We start from the raw sequence: 17771 nt of genomic DNA, 5'->3' as shown, positions 1-17771 counted from the left end.
TGCTGGTTTAAAATACTAAGCCACTCCTGGGCAAAATATAAGGAAAAGTCACCTAATCAATCTGAATCTCAGTTTTCTAACTCCAATTGAAATATTTTGCAATTGACCTGCTTATCTTTTCCTATGGATATTATAGAACAGAATTTATAGAGATAAAACACTTGGGGAAAATAAAGGAAATATTCATGTGTATCAATTTTATTGAAGTAGTTTGTTTTTTAAGCTTGCCTCTTCACTGCATTTTAAAAACACTTTTTAAAAAGTTTTTCCTTTCTGGATGGGGATATAGCTCAGTTGGTATGCTTGCCTCATGCACACAAAGCCCTGGGTTCAATCTTCAGCACAACCACCACCAAAAAAATAAATAAATAAATAAATAAATAAATAAATAAATAAATTCTTTTTTCTTTTTCTTTCTTGACCACAACTCAGCTGAGTAGAAGATAGTCAATAAGAAAAGACAGTCGTGAAAAAGTTAGCTCCAGATCTAAGAGAAGTCTGGTAAGTTTATGCAGTAAGTCTAAGAAAAACCTAACCACTAATGCCCTGTGCCCTATCCCCTGCTCTGTTTGATTGTGATGGACAGCTGGGCAGATGGAGTAACCTGAAGTGTTTGCCGTGGTAAAATTATCATGTTGGCTTTCCCTACCAACTTGAGAGGCAGAAGAAGAGGTACAGATGAGCCGGGAGAGTGAGTTACTCAGTGAAAGTGAGAATCTTGATGGGGGCAGGTAATTGCTGAAACCTGCAGTGTCTGTTCTCATATGTGTACCCATGACCTCCCACTAAGTACCAAACACTTTTCTAAGCATTGAGGCTACACATTACTGAATGAAAAATGCATGTTTACTGCTTTCAGGGAGCTTATGTTCTAGTGAGTGAAGAAATGAAATAGCAAAGTCATAAGATAAATAATGATAAATTCAAATCATGATATAGGCTATGAAAAAAATCAAAATAGTCAAATAGAAAGTAATAGGGAGATGAGAACTTATTCTTGGGAATTTTGCTCTTTGACTTCTATCTAGGTCAATGTCTGTCATTAACTTTGGACAAATATTAGCCATTATCTCTATAAATGTTTCTTCTGAACATCTTGTCCTATCTTTCTTGTATATTGGAACATTTGGGGGTGTCTTGCACTTCTAATTCAGAGATTTTCTTCATTTTTTTTTCTCTTTGTGATCTAGTTTGCCTTATTTCTATTGATCTGTCTTCAAATTCATCAAATCTTTCTTCTTCTGCAGTAAACACATTGACTGACTTCCTTATTTCTGATATTGTAGTTTTCAGTTGTATAATTTCCACTTGATCCTTTTACATTCCTTCCATTTCGATGCAAAATTTCTCCATCTGGCACAAAGTAATTTCCTAATATGTGTTTGCTGTTTTGTTAACAAGGATTTTTTTTTTTAAATACAGGGAATGAAAATCACATTTGAAAAGTTCAGTTTATCACAAATGAACTATCTACCACTCATGGTACTTTAGGTGATAGACACCTTCATTTGAAAGCTTTGCAAATCTAATCTGACGTTGGAGACAGCTAGTATTACAAAACACTCTCATATTATTGGTACTCATATCCTCCAGGTCCCTCTGGAAGCTCATAGAAGGAGTAGACCCATGGGCTTATGAGCACTAGGGCACTTTGCTCAATAGTGAATAACTATAGCAACTATAATAAATTTCTCTCCTGATGCATGACTTGAATAAAACCAGATAGCTTTTGGGTTCAGTTTTATCCCTGGGGAGTGGGGGAATATAAATCCTTCCACTGGCAAGGCATGGGATATGCCCATTGGAACAACTACACATGATTGAAATTCCTTCTCTTTAGAGACTAGCTTTGGCAAGACTCTCCATGCAGAGGTGAAAGAGATATAATAGTTTTCACCTGGAGAAGAAAGCCCCAGAAGACTATCCTGCAAAGAATAATCACTAGAGCGCTAGGAATCCCAGAATTTAACAGTTAAAATTTAAAAGAAGAGTAAAAGTAAAAAGGCAAAGTCTCAAGAGATCCATGAAATGTTTCTGGAGCAAACCAAACAAAATAACAAGGCAAGACTGTGTAGTTATAGAACAAGAAAAACATGGATGCACATTTTCCAGAAAACACCAAACTCTCACCTAAGTTCAAAGAGACGGATTCCTCTGATAGGTAAGAGGATTATTCATACAGCCACAATCATCTGTATGTTTTATCAGTGCTTATTATTACCGTGGCCAAACACAATGCTACCTGCCTCCCTGAATGTGTTTCAAGTATAGGTAAGGTAAAAAACAGATTTTTTTACAGTGAGAGATGGTGACATGTATTACAAGTCACAGAGCACTTGCACATGCACAGACTCAAAGGGGCATGGTGTTTTAGTCTCTCAACAGAAAGAAACTTGGGCTTTTTTGTACTCATCTGTAGTTTCTAGACGTTACACGGAGAGACAGAAATCTGAACTTGACCGGTGGTGAGGGTTGCAGAAGGCTTAATTAGATCATTGCACAGTCTGGGATATGCTGACCTTTTCTGTCCCTGCTAAGCCTGGGGCCTCTGTTTCTGAGCTCCTCCCTTTCTGCACACTGTAATAGGAGCTTTCATCTCAAAGTGCTTTACAAACTTCATTTCTTATTGCCCTTGAGGAGTGCCCTTTATTATTTTGCTGACTGGAGTGAACTGACCTGCCTAAGGTCCAGTGGGAATTCGTGCCCTAACTGGAATTACAACTTTGGTACCTTTGGACCATGTCCCAGGTGCTGGCTGCTAGGGAAAAGGCAGCTGTGGTTCCATTTCTCTCCCTGCTCTGACTCTGCAGTGTAAACTGGCTCTGAGGTTTCATTTTTTTTTTCAGTTTGAGTTTTGTTTTTGTTCTCTGTGAACTAGATAACTACATCTATGACATTGTTGATGATGTTAAAAGTATTTGTGTTATTCGTGATGATGTCAAAGATTCACTTAAAGTTGCAGAACTAGTCTATGCCGGGATCTATACATCCAACGACCGACAAAAGTTAGACAGCTGGATAAACTCTGTGCCTGTGTATATATTCATGAGAAATTCTCAGACAGGTGCATGAGGACCAGGCACAGGAGCATGAAAGGGTGTGTGTTCGTGTGTTTGTTTGTTGGATTTAATGCAAAACTTCCAGGTCACTCATTTATTTGTCTGTTCAAAAAGCAACTAATGAGAACTTGGGTTTACCAAGTCTTCGTAAAGCCATCAGTTAACATGTGGTATCCACTGTGGGAGCTCCACTCAAATCTTCTCAGGCCTTCCTACAGCCATACCTGCTGTTGACCTGCAACTGCCAGAATTTGGGCCTTTTTTCCTGAAGGCTTCCTTTGATGGTTGGGCCATTCCACCCATGGCAACTTGGAAGTGCTGAAAAACAGGCACCTGCCCTCTCCACCAGCCTGGTGGATGACTACTCCAGTTTTCTCATCCCTCAGGTGTAGCTGCTCTATATCAGCTCCCAGAGCCTCCAGTGGGGTCTGCCCTGCCTGTACACAATGGGCACTTGCTGGATACCATACCTCTTATTGGCTGCCTTGCTTTCACATCTCATTTCCTCATGCCTTTGTTTTCATTTCCTGGGATCACCTCCTAAATAACTCTCTGTACCTGGTTGTTGGCTCTAGGGCTGCTTCAGAAGGAGCATGCACCAAGAACAACACTCTTAGGGAGTTATGGCTTCTGCATTCTAGTAAATTATCTGTAAAAAGGAGTTTTAGAAGAACCCTAAACAAATTGAATGAAGAGGGTGTTCTTGGTCTTTAGAAGATGTCAGGTGAATAGTCCTTTTTCCTAGAAGGAGAGGAAAACAGGAAGCACTTCCATACATACAGCCAAGTAATCAGCCCATTAGATGCTATAAGAAATTTGTGGAATTTGGTCATTTTTGACTTGTAAAATTGTCAATTCCATGTTTCCATCCATACATGGAAGTTTTCATTTGTTTTTTTTTTTTAAACTTTCCTTTAATAAGGTACCACATTTTTGTTAACTGAGGGAATGGACCACACATGCAGAGGTGGCTAGCCACCATGTCCAGCAGCCCAACCAGCAGGGTATAGGAAGAAGTTTAGGCCCTCTCTGTTTAAGGACAAGTTTCATAGAAGAGCAAACCATTTCTCCTTGCACCCCCCAACCTCTGAGCAGAACTTAGTCCAGTGCCACACTTAGCTGTGCGGGGCTCTTAAAATGTCATCTTTATTCCAGATAGCCAGTGTCCAGCTATAATAAAGGGCACTTTGGAATAAATGACACCAAAAGATAGCTAGCAACCACTGCTTGCCAAATTAAATTTTTTTTTTCACATTTTTACTGATAGGGAAGCAAATAACTAGAGAAGAAAAGAGGGTATCAATAACCCTGGCATCAAATATTTATTTTGCATGCAGTTCTTAGAATTAAAGGGAACAGTTAAGATGCCTCACTGGTTTTGTTCTATTGAGCATACTTAGGTAGGACCTCAGATCCAGAGGGCTGATGGAGTCACCAGTTGCATTTTGTGATATGTTACCATCATCACTCAGGCCACAGCTGCTCTTGTTCCATCAAATGTGTTTCAGGGAGTTCTTGACAATCATCCCACTCCCTTCCCCATGGCAGCCTATACTAAGTTTATTTGATATCTATCATTGAAGTTATATCATCTGCTACTTTTTGCATGTATTTTTACTTTCCATAAATTATATTGTGTTAAGCAAAGCATTGTTCTTTTTCTTATTTTTTCGCCCATCAGTATGTTTTTCAAGTTTTATTTGTGTATGCACCTACTTTTTTTTTTTTGCTTCTAACAACATATTGCATTTTATAATATTTCACCATATTTTGCTTCCTAATTTCCATGGTTATGAATTCCTCATTCTCCTAATTTGTGCCCAATTCCTCATTGCCAAAACCAAAAACAAACAAACAAACAAAAAAAACTCCATAATGTGTGATACACATGCATACTTGTACTCTTTCAGACCTTTTGAGAATTTCTCAGGAATGCTATTACCATACAAAGTCAAGTACTTGCAGATTAGTGGACTCTGTTACCTTGTATTCTAGAATGCCTGCGCTGCGTTATATTCCCACTAGCAGGACACAACAGTTTGTTTTTCCATTTATTACCCCTGCCCCATGGCATTGGTGACTTCCAAATTTTGTGAATATGAATTTCATGGGGCGGGGCATGGTGGCGCACACTGGAGACAGGAGCATCACAAGTTCAAAGCCAGCCTCAGCAATTGGTGAGGCATTAAGCAACTCAGTGAGACCCTGTCTCTAAATAAAATACAAAATAGGGCTGAAGATGTGGCTTAGTGGTGGAATGCCCCTGAATTCAATCCCCAGTACCCCCCAAAATAATAAGAATTTCATGGGAATAGAGTGGTATGCTATTGTTTTTTTGCTTTGTATTTCTCTGATTTCTGTTAATTTTCACATGTCGTTACATACATGCTTACCATCTGGATTTTCTCTTCTGTGACTTGCCTTTTTATATCTTGCCTGTTTGTGCCTTAAAATTTTTGTGATTTTCTTGTTGCTGTGCAGGAATCCTTCTATACTTTCCATGTAAACTCTTTGTTGCTTACATCACTGCATTTTTTTTGGTTGATGATGGGCAATTATTCCCCCAACCTCTCATTCCATCTCTGTCCAGCATGTGTGAGGATTTGGGGTCATTTTAGAATATCCTTCCCTTTTCTGAGTCACAAAAATATTCTTCTACATTTTATCTTAGTGGCTGTATGACTTTACTTTCACATTTAGGTCTTCGATCCATCTGGAATCTTTCTTTGGGTTAGTATAAGTGTGAATCCTTTTTGTTTCTTTGGTTTTTTTAATATAGTGACCTAGATTTCCTAACACCCCTCACTAAGCAATCTTTATCTTTTCTCTCTTGATTTGTATTAGCACTAGCTCTATAGATCACATTCTCTGATGTACTGTACATAGTCTCTATGATCTCCTTCTCTCTCTCTCTCTCTCTCTCTCTCTCTCTCTCATCATTCATTTATTTGTATTTTAAGTGTATATGGTGTACATGCACATGATTGGCCTGGAAAATGTGGGATTCAGAAAGAAGACTCTGTGCCATATAATTGGTCCAAACCAAATAAAACCTGAGGGAGGGATAAGAAGTAAGGAGAGGTTCCCAGCATTCCTTTGTCTTTGACTTCAAGGGAGGTGTCCAGTGCCTATTCTCAGCTTCCATACATGGTCTATATATCCATTCTATATTTCTTCTTGCTACTGTCTACAAACGTATTTTCTCTTTCATACTTGCCCACTCAACCTTGTTTCATAAAATATTTACAATGTCTTACAAAAATGCAATAACCCTTCCCTTAAGGTTTAAAAAAAGAAGAAGAAAAAAATGCAATAACTAAGCAACACACACACACACACACCCATACCCACACCCACACCCACACACATACCAAACTAGGTGAGAAAAATGAACCAAGAAAAAACTAAAATTTGTGCTTTATTTCCTTTGAAGCCCAAGTTCATAGAAATCTCAACTCATTTTGCTGTTTCTACTATTTGTAGTTTCTTTCTGGGTGTCAAAAGCTTGCTCAACTTTTTGGTTTTCTCATCATGTTATTTAGGAAAGGAAGTGAAACCCCTAAAGCCCCATGTTTTCAGAGGCTGTTGTAAGGAGGAGGTCCATGTTATATGGGGATTTACTAGACCCAGTGCAGTTGCCTGATACAATACAATACAGTCTGCAGAAAAGGCAGAGAGGAAGACTTGCAGAACTAGGGCTCTTTGCCCTATCTTGCAATTGACCTCCACCCAGATACAAATCCCTCTTGGTTTTATTGTTCTCACCTGTCAGAAGAGCAGGTTGCCCTCAATGATACCAAAGCCCCAAGGCCCCAAGGTTCCATCCAGAGCCAACATTTTCTGATTCTACATACCCCCTCACCCCACCCCAGCATGAAACATCAGCTCTCTGGAGACATTTTTTAAGTAATGTGTATACCAGGCAAGCAGTTAATGCCCTGATAGAGAGAGGTCATTCTCAGAGGGCTGATCAGCCTCCTCCCCTGGCTCAGAAAAGTTATTCCACGATCATCTCAGCCTTTTTGTACCAGGAATTCCTCTCCTATGGAGAACCTAACAGATGTATCTTATGCGTAAAAGAGGAGAAACAGCAAATGCAATTATAGCCAAGAAGAAATAGCCCTATGTTGTGGTTTGGATATGAGGTGTTCCCCAAAAGCTCATGCAAGAATTTTCAGAGGTGACATGATTAGATTATGAGAGGTGTAACCTCACCAGTGGATTAATCCCTTGGTATGGATTAACTGGGTGGTAACTGTAGGGAGGTAGGGTGTGACTGGAGGACTGGATTACTGAGTATGTGCCTTTGGGGTTCATATTTTGTCCCATAAGCAGAGCTCTCCCTCTACTTCCTGGCTGTCATGTTCTGAGCTGCTTCCCTCCACCATGCCCATCTGCCCTGCTGTTCTGCCTCAGCTTGTATTCCAGCTCTGGAATTGGCTGATCATGAACAGAACCTCTGAAACCGAGAGCCAAAGATAAACATTTCTTCCTCTAAATTGTTCTAGTCATATCTTTTGGTCATGTTGACTAAAACACCTTTAAAAAAAGTATATATATATATATATATATATATATTTTTTTTTTTTTTTTTTTTGGCAAAGATCAAAAAGTTTGTCACAGAATCAAGGAAACAAAACTGCTCTTACCCAACTATCCTCTGACTCTTCTGTCTTCTGAGATCATCTAGTTTATCCAGAGCAAATGAACAAACCCAGGCCTCCATTTTGCATTGATGGCCACATACAGTCACATCTGAGATTTGAGTCACATCTGAGATTTGAGTCACATCTGAGATTCTGATTTTCACCTGATACTCATGGTCCCAGCTCTTGCCCTGACTCTTTAGTGACTCAGTCCTTCCCCCCTGCCTTTATAACTTCCCTCTGATAACTTGGATGTGCCAAGAGGGAATTATTACCCAGCACACTGGAAAGAACTTCAAACAGGATGCGGCTCTAGAACTATGAGGATCCACTGGCCAGACACCATCAAGTTAAGACTTACCATTTTCTCTTTTCTTGGTCTTGGCCTGCTGGATCCCTCCCAAAACAGAGTCCCTTCTACTGCACTCTGGGCTGCTGCTTCCCTCCACATGACTATGCATGGTCTATCCTTGTTCTCCCCCCAGACTCATTTCCTACTTCTTTCTTCCTAATCCAGGCCCTACAGACACCCAGGCCTTAGGTAATCCCTGGAGACACTTTTTGTCTCTTCCCACCACCTCAGTACTTTTGCACATGCTGTTCAATCTCCCTGCAGCACTCAGCTTCCTCCTCCCCAGCCCAGTACCTGCTCAACTCCTCAACTTCCCTCAGATCCCAGTTTGTGCTTCCTATTGGAGCTGCTTTAGTGCCCCAAGTCCAGGTCAGCTCCTTTTGTCACCATGCTTGCACAGACCACATTTTCTTCTATATCTTCAGCAACACAGAGAGCTAGTAAAAAGTGGGCTTTCCTCAATGGCCTCATAGGTCTTGAGTCAAATCCTAAGCCAGAACTTGAGATGTGGAATTCCTGTTCCTTTGTCCATGCAAGCAAATCAAAGGGGTGATGGATTCCCACTTGCTTCTGCTGCTGTGGGGTATTTCTTTGCATACTTGTGTCCCAAATGATCACATTTCAGTCAACTGATAGATTCTTGAATCACTGCCGTTTCTACCAAACTTACTAACATTTATGCTCCTGGAGATATGGAATAAATTGAAATTGTGGGAAAATCTTTACGTATCTGGAGAATTTGATTGTTTCTTCCAAAACACTTAATCTTTCAAATTACAGGCTGTTTTTTTTTCACCAGTATGGAAATTTTGCATGAAATTCAATTGAATTTTAATTTTTATTATGATCATTGATTTTTTAAAAATTATTTTTATTTACATTTTTGTTTCTTCTTGGGAAATAATAGAATAATATAATGAATCTCCGTGTATTGTTCATGGCCATATACCAACCCAAATCAATCAACTCATGGCCAACCTTTTTTCTTCCAAACTCCCAGTTACCCCAACAAATTATTGTTTTCAACTTTTTAATCTATAAAATAGGCTGTTTTCTATTTTAGAAAATAGTGGGGAAATTTATTTTTGGCATCCATTGAATGTCCTTCACCCATACTCACCTACTGGATCAAGAATGCAATAAAAATTTGCATCATAAAAACTACTGATATATTAAAGAAATGATATTAGTCAAAATGTCAAGAACTCTCATGTAAATGGAGTAAGTATAACTCAGGGTAAAATTTGTTGAGTCTCTCCTTTTAGAAGAGAAGTAAATTTGGAGGGGACTTTTAAGCTAATAAAAACATTTCAAGACAATTTGCCCTAAAATGAAATCACTTCATGGCAGAGTAGTCCAACTCCTCCCTAGCAACTTCTAAAAAGACACTGACTTAAAAATAATACAGTTCTGGAACTCCTAGTTCCTTCCTGGTTATTAACTGGCTGTCTGCCTCAGGAAGAAGTAGATAACTAGGATTTCTATCTGTAAGTAAATTGCCTGAGAAGACTGTTTCCCTGGTTGAGCTTGAATCCCAGCTGATGCTTTTTGTCATTTACCAGACAAGCACCTCCTCCCAATATGGTTGGTAAGAAGGGCTCTATTGTGGAACCCCTGAGTAAGAACCTTTCCTGTGCACTGTGATTGGTGCACTTTGGGCCAATCAGATGTAAGAAGGTACCTCGAGGCTTCAGGGAAGATTTTTTTTCCTAGTGAAGGATATAGAGGAACCAGGAAGGTTGGAGGCACTACCCCTTGCTTTCTGCCTTGAATGCAGTTGCTGAGAAGATGGTATTGAAGCTGTAGCAGCCATGTTGTGAGCCTGAGAGTGAGCAATTCTCATCCACTGAGGCTAAGCACCAGGAATGATGAAAAAAGCCCAGCTCCCTGATGTTCTCATTGGACCTCAGAACAGCCCCTTTCTTTGCATTACTTGTGTGGTGTTGTGTGGAGAGGAAAAACAAAAACAAAGACAAAACCGTCTGTTTAAGCAACTTTTAGTTATGTATTTTGTGTCTTTAAGAGCACACAAATGAATAAGGCACCAACACCAGTCTGCTTTATTTACAGATTCCAAGCAAATACAACATGTGATTTAAACCAAACAACAAGGGCTGGTTATATTGGTGTGGTTAAAGTCACTTTATTACAATTCATTAAACATCTACTGAGCACCTACTATGTGCCAGACACTGTGCACTGGGAAACTAAACATGAGAAACAAACACTCTCTGCTCACTACAACAGGTATTTGATGAATTTTAAAGGAAAACATGACAATTCTAGGGGATATTAGTGTGTTTTCCTGGGTCAACATTACTATGCTCCCCCAAATTGCTGGATTTAGTGTCTTAGGGTTGAGAAGAATGCTTTAGAAGTCATTCTCACCCAGAAATAATAAAATCACACACAAGAATCACGAATAAAAAAGACTGGACTCAAGAATGAGCCAATTGGCAGATGTATGCATAGCATGATTCAACAGCTCTAGAAGGGGCTCTCAACCCAGAAAAGTCCTTCTTCCTGGTACCTAAATTCCACACCTAGATTCATTCTAAGCTGAAGGATTCATTCCTTGTGAGACTGCAAGTATCCACTGGACATGGTGACACATGCCTGTAATCCCAGCGGCTTAGGTGGCTGAGGCAGGAGGATAATGAGCACAAAGGCAGCCTCAGCAACAATGAGGCGCTAAGCAACTCAGTGAGACCCTGTCTCTAAATACAAAATAGGGCTGGAGATGTGGTTCAGTGGTGGAGTACCCCTGAGTTCAATCCCCAGTACTCCTCCCAAAATTGCAAGTACCCCTGAAGAGTATCACATTACTTTATGTTTTTTTGTCATAAGAGAATTAAAGCTATCATGAAGGTTCTGGGGACTTGAAGACAGGTGTTAGGAGTGGGAGAAGGGGAATTGGGCACAAAAAGAACTGTTGGGACACAAAGCAATTCACATTTTAACCAGGGATCAGCTCTGAGCCAGCTGAAAGAAACCACAAAAGGGCTGGTGAGCTGTGATTTTTCTGAGCATTCCATCTTTGGCTTGGTTTTTCTTTTTAGATAGGCTTATGGGAAATCGAGATGCCATCCCAGGTTATGTGGAAGTTTTCAGATAAAGATCCAATTGGCCACTCTAGTGTGGAAATCAAGTAGGGGAGAGTCAAGAGAGACCCCGTCCTGCTATTCACAGCCCTTCCAAACAGCTCCCAGGGAAACATTGGCCAGAAAAGAAGCCCTAGCAGTCCAGTCTCTAAATGGGAAATGCGTAATTATTCCAAAACAAAAAAAAGTAAACAGAAAGCAGGTGACTGGGAGGATGCCCGAGACGAGTTTCACAGGGGCCTGGAGGTTCAGGGCAGCCCCTCGAAGACCCTGTACTCTGAGCATTGAGCACTGCCAGGATTGTCTCCCACTCACACTTCCTCTGCCCTGACCCTTCCCTTCTTGTCTGCAGCCCTAACTTCCTGGCATCTTCTTTTGCTTCCCACAGAATCTCAGCTCAGTGACTGTACCCTGGCTGCCTTCTAGACATTCCAGGCCACAAAGGGTTTCAGCTATAAAGGCTTCATTCTGACCTAATAATTGCAGCCAAACTGAAACACAGAGGGGAAAAAGTCAGCATATATGGATAAGGATATGGCATCAAGAATTGTCTCTGCAAGAGGCTGTGGCACAGTGGTAGAGCACTTGCCTGCTCTACCACTAGCCTCTAGTGAGGCACTGGGTTCAATTCTCAGAACTGCATATAAATAAATGAATAAAATAAATATCCATCAATATCTCAAAAATAAAAAACAAAAAAGAATCATCTGTGCAAAAGTGAAGTTTTGCCAGGCACAGTGGTACATACCTATAATCCCAGCAACTTGGGAGGCTGAGGCAGGAAGATCACAAGTTTGAGATCAACCTCAGCAACATAGTGAGGCTTTAAGCAACTTAGTGAGACCCTGTCTCTAAATAAAAATTTAAAAGAACTGTGGATGGAACTCAGTAGGAAAGCGCCCCTTGGTTCAATCCCCAGTACAAAAAAAAAAAAAAAATGAAGTTTTGCCTGAATTATCTGAATAATAAGTATTTCATCTTTGGCTAGTGAGGAAGCTCTGCCCTTTGATTGCTGATCTACTTCTTTAAGGGATCCCTAGATTCCCACATGTGCTGGGCAGCAAGGTGGACAAAGATGACTCAGTGGTGAGCTCTGTAGACACAGTTCCCATTCTGAGCAGCTCTCACTGAATTGGGAAACCAAAGAAAAAGTACAGCAAGGATTATAAATGGAATTCTGGGAATGCACCGTGGGGAAAACTCACAGAATGGGCGATGCACAGTTCCCCCAAAGGGAGCAAGAGGTGACATCTTCAAAAGAGGAAGAGACATTGGATGAATCACAGCAGACAGTAGCTACAGTGAGGAGTGGCAACTGTGGACAGAGTTAGCTGAGAGAGCACCCACTGCTGGAAATGAGGAAGGAGGTGGGGTTCAAACTGAGGCAGGGCTTGACTGGGCCAAAGGCAAAGAGAGAAGAAGGATGGGAAGGAAGAAGTCTGAGGGGCAGCTGTGACAGGAGCAAGCACAGCACAGTGGGGGACCATCAAGAGAGCCCCAGGAACAGTGGGAAATAATGTGGCATGAGCAAGTACAGCCTGTAAAAAAATACTTCTAATCCAGTCACTTATCAAAGTCACCTGACTGTTCTCAACTGGCAGCTCTTCAGCCCATTTACAAATCAAAATATTAAGATTTTTGCATACAGGGGTATTTGCTTTTTGCTTCTAAAGTCTGTCTAATGGTATTTATTAGTGATTTCATTCCCACACCCAGTTGTACCTTTTCACTAGGCAAGTGGTTAAGTAATCTCTCTCTTCCTCTCCTTTCTCTACAAGGCAGCAGGGAAGAGAGGGCAGGGTCCTAGAAGGAAGAAGGACTGGACCCCCTCTCAGCACATGAAATTCTGCAGCAACTTCCTTCCCAGCCTGGCCTCTGGCTCTAATTAGAGAAACCCTATCTTTCATAGATCTGCCTTTTAGGGGAACATAAACAGAACTGCCCAAGGCCCCCAAAGCCTATTAATGCATTTTTTAAAGCTGAAAACACATAAAATCCTCACATTTTATAAATAAACGTTGAGAAAAAAACATGATGAGAACCAGAGCTTCCAACAAGAAACTCTATTTTGACCCAATGCTAAAGTGTATTTCTATGGGTTCTTGTGTCCCAGCCTCCCCCATGGAAATGCTTGTGAGTTTTTATGTTCGTGGAGAAAATTTAGAGTCACACTACCTGCAAGTGTACTTAAGTGCCTTGATTATGCCTAAGGGGACACCAGGCAAAAGGGTGAGCTGGCTCTTCAAAAAAATAATGTCTCCATCTCCTTATTCCTTACTTAGCAGTCACAAAAAGCCTTTTGCAATTACGCTGTGTCACAGAGATGTAACCTTACCACCTAGACTGCTGGGTCTAAGTACCAGTTTATTTTTTTCCTGCCCAGGATTTTTTGGGGGCCTAGGGATTTTTTAGATGTTTAAAGTCAGTGAACTTTCTCAAATAGTTTAGAAGCAGCTTGTGGCATTGCAGTATAGGGACTGTGGTGCCATATGGAGGAAAACTGCCCTTTTCCTGAAAAGTTTCTCCCTGACCCAGGACACTCTCCATCTCTGGATCTTGTGGGGTAGGGAATTCAGGATAAGACTAAGAATTGGGACAGCTAGTTCTGAAGCTGGCTTTTCCAGTAATTTGTTTAGAGGCCTTGAGAAAGTCACTTCACCTGTCTGGGCATTGTTTCCTCGTTTATAAAATTCTTCTTTAGACAGGTATGGTGGTGCATGTCTGTAATCCCAGCAGCTCAGGAGCCTGAGACAGGAGGATTGAAAGTTCAAAGCCAGCTTCAGCAATTTAATGAGGACCTAAGCAACTTAGCAAGACTCAGTCTCTAAATAAATAAATAGATAGATAGATAGAGCTGGGGATGTGGCTAAGAATTAAGTACCCATGGGTTTAATCCTTGGTACCAATAAAATAAAATAATTCTTTTTCTTTAAACCAAAGCATGCTAAGTTCTTTCCAGCTCCACAATGATCCCATGACCATTAGGCAGATCTCAAAGCTGATGAGAAAGGGCAAGTCATGTCACCTTGAGTGTGCCCACTGGCTTGGAACAAGAGCATTTTAGGTGGAAAACCATCCAGGTGGGGAGACTGATAGGCCATGATGGATTTGTGAAGTATTACTAATGGTGAAGGCTTAAGAATCCACGTCAGTCCCCTTGCTCCAGAACACTCAACAGATGCCCTTCACATGCTAAGGTCCACCCGTCCACCTGTGCACCCCCAGCATCTAAGGCTGCCACCTGAAGAAGCAGTCATCAAGGCCACCTTGTGCAGAGTTTGGGCTCCTTTATTGTGAAAGTGCACCTCTGTTCCTCTCAGCCGTGATTTGATGTGCACTTTTCCTAAAGCCCCATGAGCACATTCTACCTCCGCAGGCCTAACATTATTCTAATAACAAGACTCCTCTTTCCTAATTCTTTCCCCTGACATCTCGGAAAACACTTAAAAGGCAGGGTTTGAAAGGGCAGCTGTCACTTTGCTGTCACTCCAAGGCCTCAACCCCATTTAATTTAGGCTGGAATAGGGCAATCATTTCCATCAGTCATCGGGCTGAGTAAAAAGGAGTCTGTCCCTCCTCCGCCCACCCCAAGTGCTGAAGACACATTGCAGGTGGGTGAATTAAATCATAGACCCTGAACAACCTCCCTGTTCACTCATTATTTTCTTGTTTAACCCTTTTAAACATCATCTATTCAATAAGGCCTCGGGACCAGGACTGCTCTGTTTGGGGGTGCAGAAGGTGGTTATCCTTGCTCTAGGCCATGTGTTCCCTTAGTGTGAATCTAGTGACAGATCACAGAGTACTTGCATTTAAAGGTATGCATGTGGGAGCAGCAGAAGAAATAGTTTTCCTTTGGATTGCTTCTCAAAATCACTGGGGCATGTTTTTATTTTCTACATGTTGATAATGATTGGCCTTACAAATAAGCAAATCTAATGGCATCCTGGAGGATAGTGGCACATGGACGCAGGCATACCTTTTTGAGAGTTAATAAAAAGGCCACGGGTACTAAAATGCTTGCCCACTTTCTCTAGCATAGCTCAGTTCTTTAAGCCTTTGTTCCCTCTTACAACACAGTGACCTTAAGGCAGTGTTGAACACACTTTTTGTACAAGGGCCAATAAAAGAAAAATAAGTTGCTTCGAAATCAATTATAAAAACAACAGAGGTTTTAAAATAATCAGGAAATGCAGTGGCTGCATTTCTATTTAAACACTTAGGGTTTCGTCTCCAGCTAAAATGTCAAGGGCCACGTGGTTAATATGTAGCACAGAGTATGATTTCAATATTGCACCTTTGAATAAATGTGATGGCTGACTAAGACATTTTTTGAAGCTGTTTATTTTGACGTTCCTTAACTGACCCCATAGGCGACTTGGCTTCTCTCCTCCTGTCTCAATTTTGTTGTCTTTAATCATCAAATGCAAATAGCCACATGGTAACATCTTTACATCTAAAAAAGTTCTTCTCATGGCCACTTATTTTGCAATACTTAATTTTAATTAGTCACATTTCTCTTCTTGGCAGTCATAGCAGGTATTTTAAAAGCTGTTCAGTAAGAAAGCCCTTTCTACTCATGTGAACCCAAACATCTTTCTTTGTCTCAGATTAAGTGGATTTCTTCACAATACCACCCAAACGATTGGTCCTCTATCATTTGTCAGGAACAGAGCCAGTAGAATTCTGGAGAAATTGATTATACCAAGTCCAAGGTAAGGTAAGCAAAAACTTCATGTCTCTGGGTCTGTTTTCTCTTTTGTAAAGTGAGGTAGGTGAAGCATCATGAAGGTAGGTGACTGGGTGAGTTGCAGAATGATTGAAAGCTCTATTCAAAGGCTCAGTCTATAAAACTGATGTTCTTACTATCTCCTGCAGTGCCAAAGATAAGTAGTTCCCTCAGCAAGAAGAAGGTGACCTCCCATGAGCAGGGTTTTCAAGAGGGAAGGAAAGAAAGCAAGACACCTCTGAGCATCCCAGGGAGGTAGGAAGGACACACCTGGGAAGAACATAGTCTTGAATGGGAATACTGGATAGAACTGAAATGACTCATGCAACTTTATATGGAGATACCTGATTTTGGTTAATTACTATCCTTCAAGAAATGGTGGCTTCCCCCTCTTTGTTCTTTACTCATAATTCATTATTAGATCTGTACTTGTGCAAGCAAATAGTAGTAAAATAGCAAAGATTTTACCCCTGACTAAGCTCTGAGGATTTGGGAGAAGCTCACATAATAGGCGTTGGAATGCAGAGCAAGAGGTTTGGGGATGTAGCTTAGTAGTAGAGTGCTTGTCTAGCATGCAGAAGACCTACTCTATCCCCAAACAGAGTAGGAGAATAGAAACACTCCCACCTTTCTCAAGGTTCACGAGGATGAATGTCACGTGTGGCTCAGTTAAAATTCACTTAGTGAAAAGAACAAAAACTTTAGGCCCAGAAGCCAATAATCTGTAATACTGCTGATGAATTCTGCAACTGACGAATGCACAGAAGCCCAAGTCAAGGGAACTTTTAGGTCAGCTTCACCCATTCAGAGATTGTCACAAAACCTCAGTAATTCAGATCTTACTATTTGCTCATTGGTAGGCACTCAGACAAGGGCATCCTGTTCTTCCCCAAATTGATCTAAGTGAAGTGTTTTTGTGCAATCTTAATAAAAATGCAAATTGGCTAATGTTTGGGTAAAATGGTCTCCAGTGCTTTGGATTCATAACTTTCTGCTTTGTGATATTGTAGCAAGGAGGGGAAAACTGAGACCTGAAGACCAGAATCAGCCATGGTCAACTTCAAGCCTATGATAACATGAAAGGCCCAACCTTTAACATAATTTCTATGAGTTTTCTAAGACCACATAGATATAAAAATAGTCAAACTGAAACTCACGTAGTAGAAGATTGTAAACATGAATTCTCAGGAAAACTTAGCCTCTTTTAAGAATGCTGAAAGACACAGACAAGGATCCCTGTGCTGGCGGGTTGGATTTTTCTCCTGTTTTATTCTTTCTCTGAGATTCAATGCTTTGGAATTCCAAGTTTATGCAGGGGTCTCAGGTTCCACCTTCCTTGACATAACAAAGTCCTTTACCCTGTTGTTCCTATATAGGCATTAACATTCAAACTCAAGATTACTGTTAGCCAAATCTGTCCACACCAGTCCTCCCCACAAACACTCCTTCACTCTCTGGCCTGGCTTTCAGTTCCCTTCAGCTATAGGATGTGTAGGGGCTTCCCTGCTTGTAAGCTCTGCTATGCATTTAAAAGAATGTTTGTTATAATTTGTTTTGTATTTTTTTAATAGGGAAGTGTTCTCCTTATTTATTTATTTATTTAATCATTTCATTTTATTTATATATGACAGTGGAATGCATTAAATTCTTATTACATATATAGAGCTTCTTTTTTAAAAAAATTATTTATTTTGCATTACAATTCTCAATACACCTTTATACCACAATTTATCATATCTCTGATTGTATATAAGGTATGTTGACACCAAATTCACATCTTTATACATGTTTTGTATAATGATGAGGGTCTCCTTTCACTATCCATGCTATTCCCCTTCTCCTTCCCTTTCCCTCCCACCCCTATTCCCTATCTAGAGGAAATCT

The 17771-nt window shown here is 40.6% G+C and overlaps 1 long non-coding RNA gene across 1 annotated transcript; it reads left to right on the top strand.

The window, feature by feature from the left end:
* Positions 1–416: 416 nt before the first annotated feature.
* Positions 417–17025, top strand: LOC125615757. Its single transcript, XR_007346350.1, has 3 exons — positions 417–501; positions 15769–15878; positions 16037–17025. It is a non-coding gene; the product is annotated as an uncharacterized LOC125615757 (long non-coding RNA).
* Positions 17026–17771: the final 746 nt, after the last annotated feature.

The sequence above is a fragment of the Marmota marmota genome, unplaced genomic scaffold (genome assembly GCF_001458135.2).
Source record: "Marmota marmota marmota unplaced genomic scaffold, marMar, whole genome shotgun sequence".
In the NCBI taxonomy this organism is placed as follows: domain Eukaryota; kingdom Metazoa; phylum Chordata; class Mammalia; order Rodentia; family Sciuridae; genus Marmota; species Marmota marmota.
Note: the sequence above shows the minus strand (reverse complement) of the source record. Positions and strands in the feature narration are given on the sequence as shown.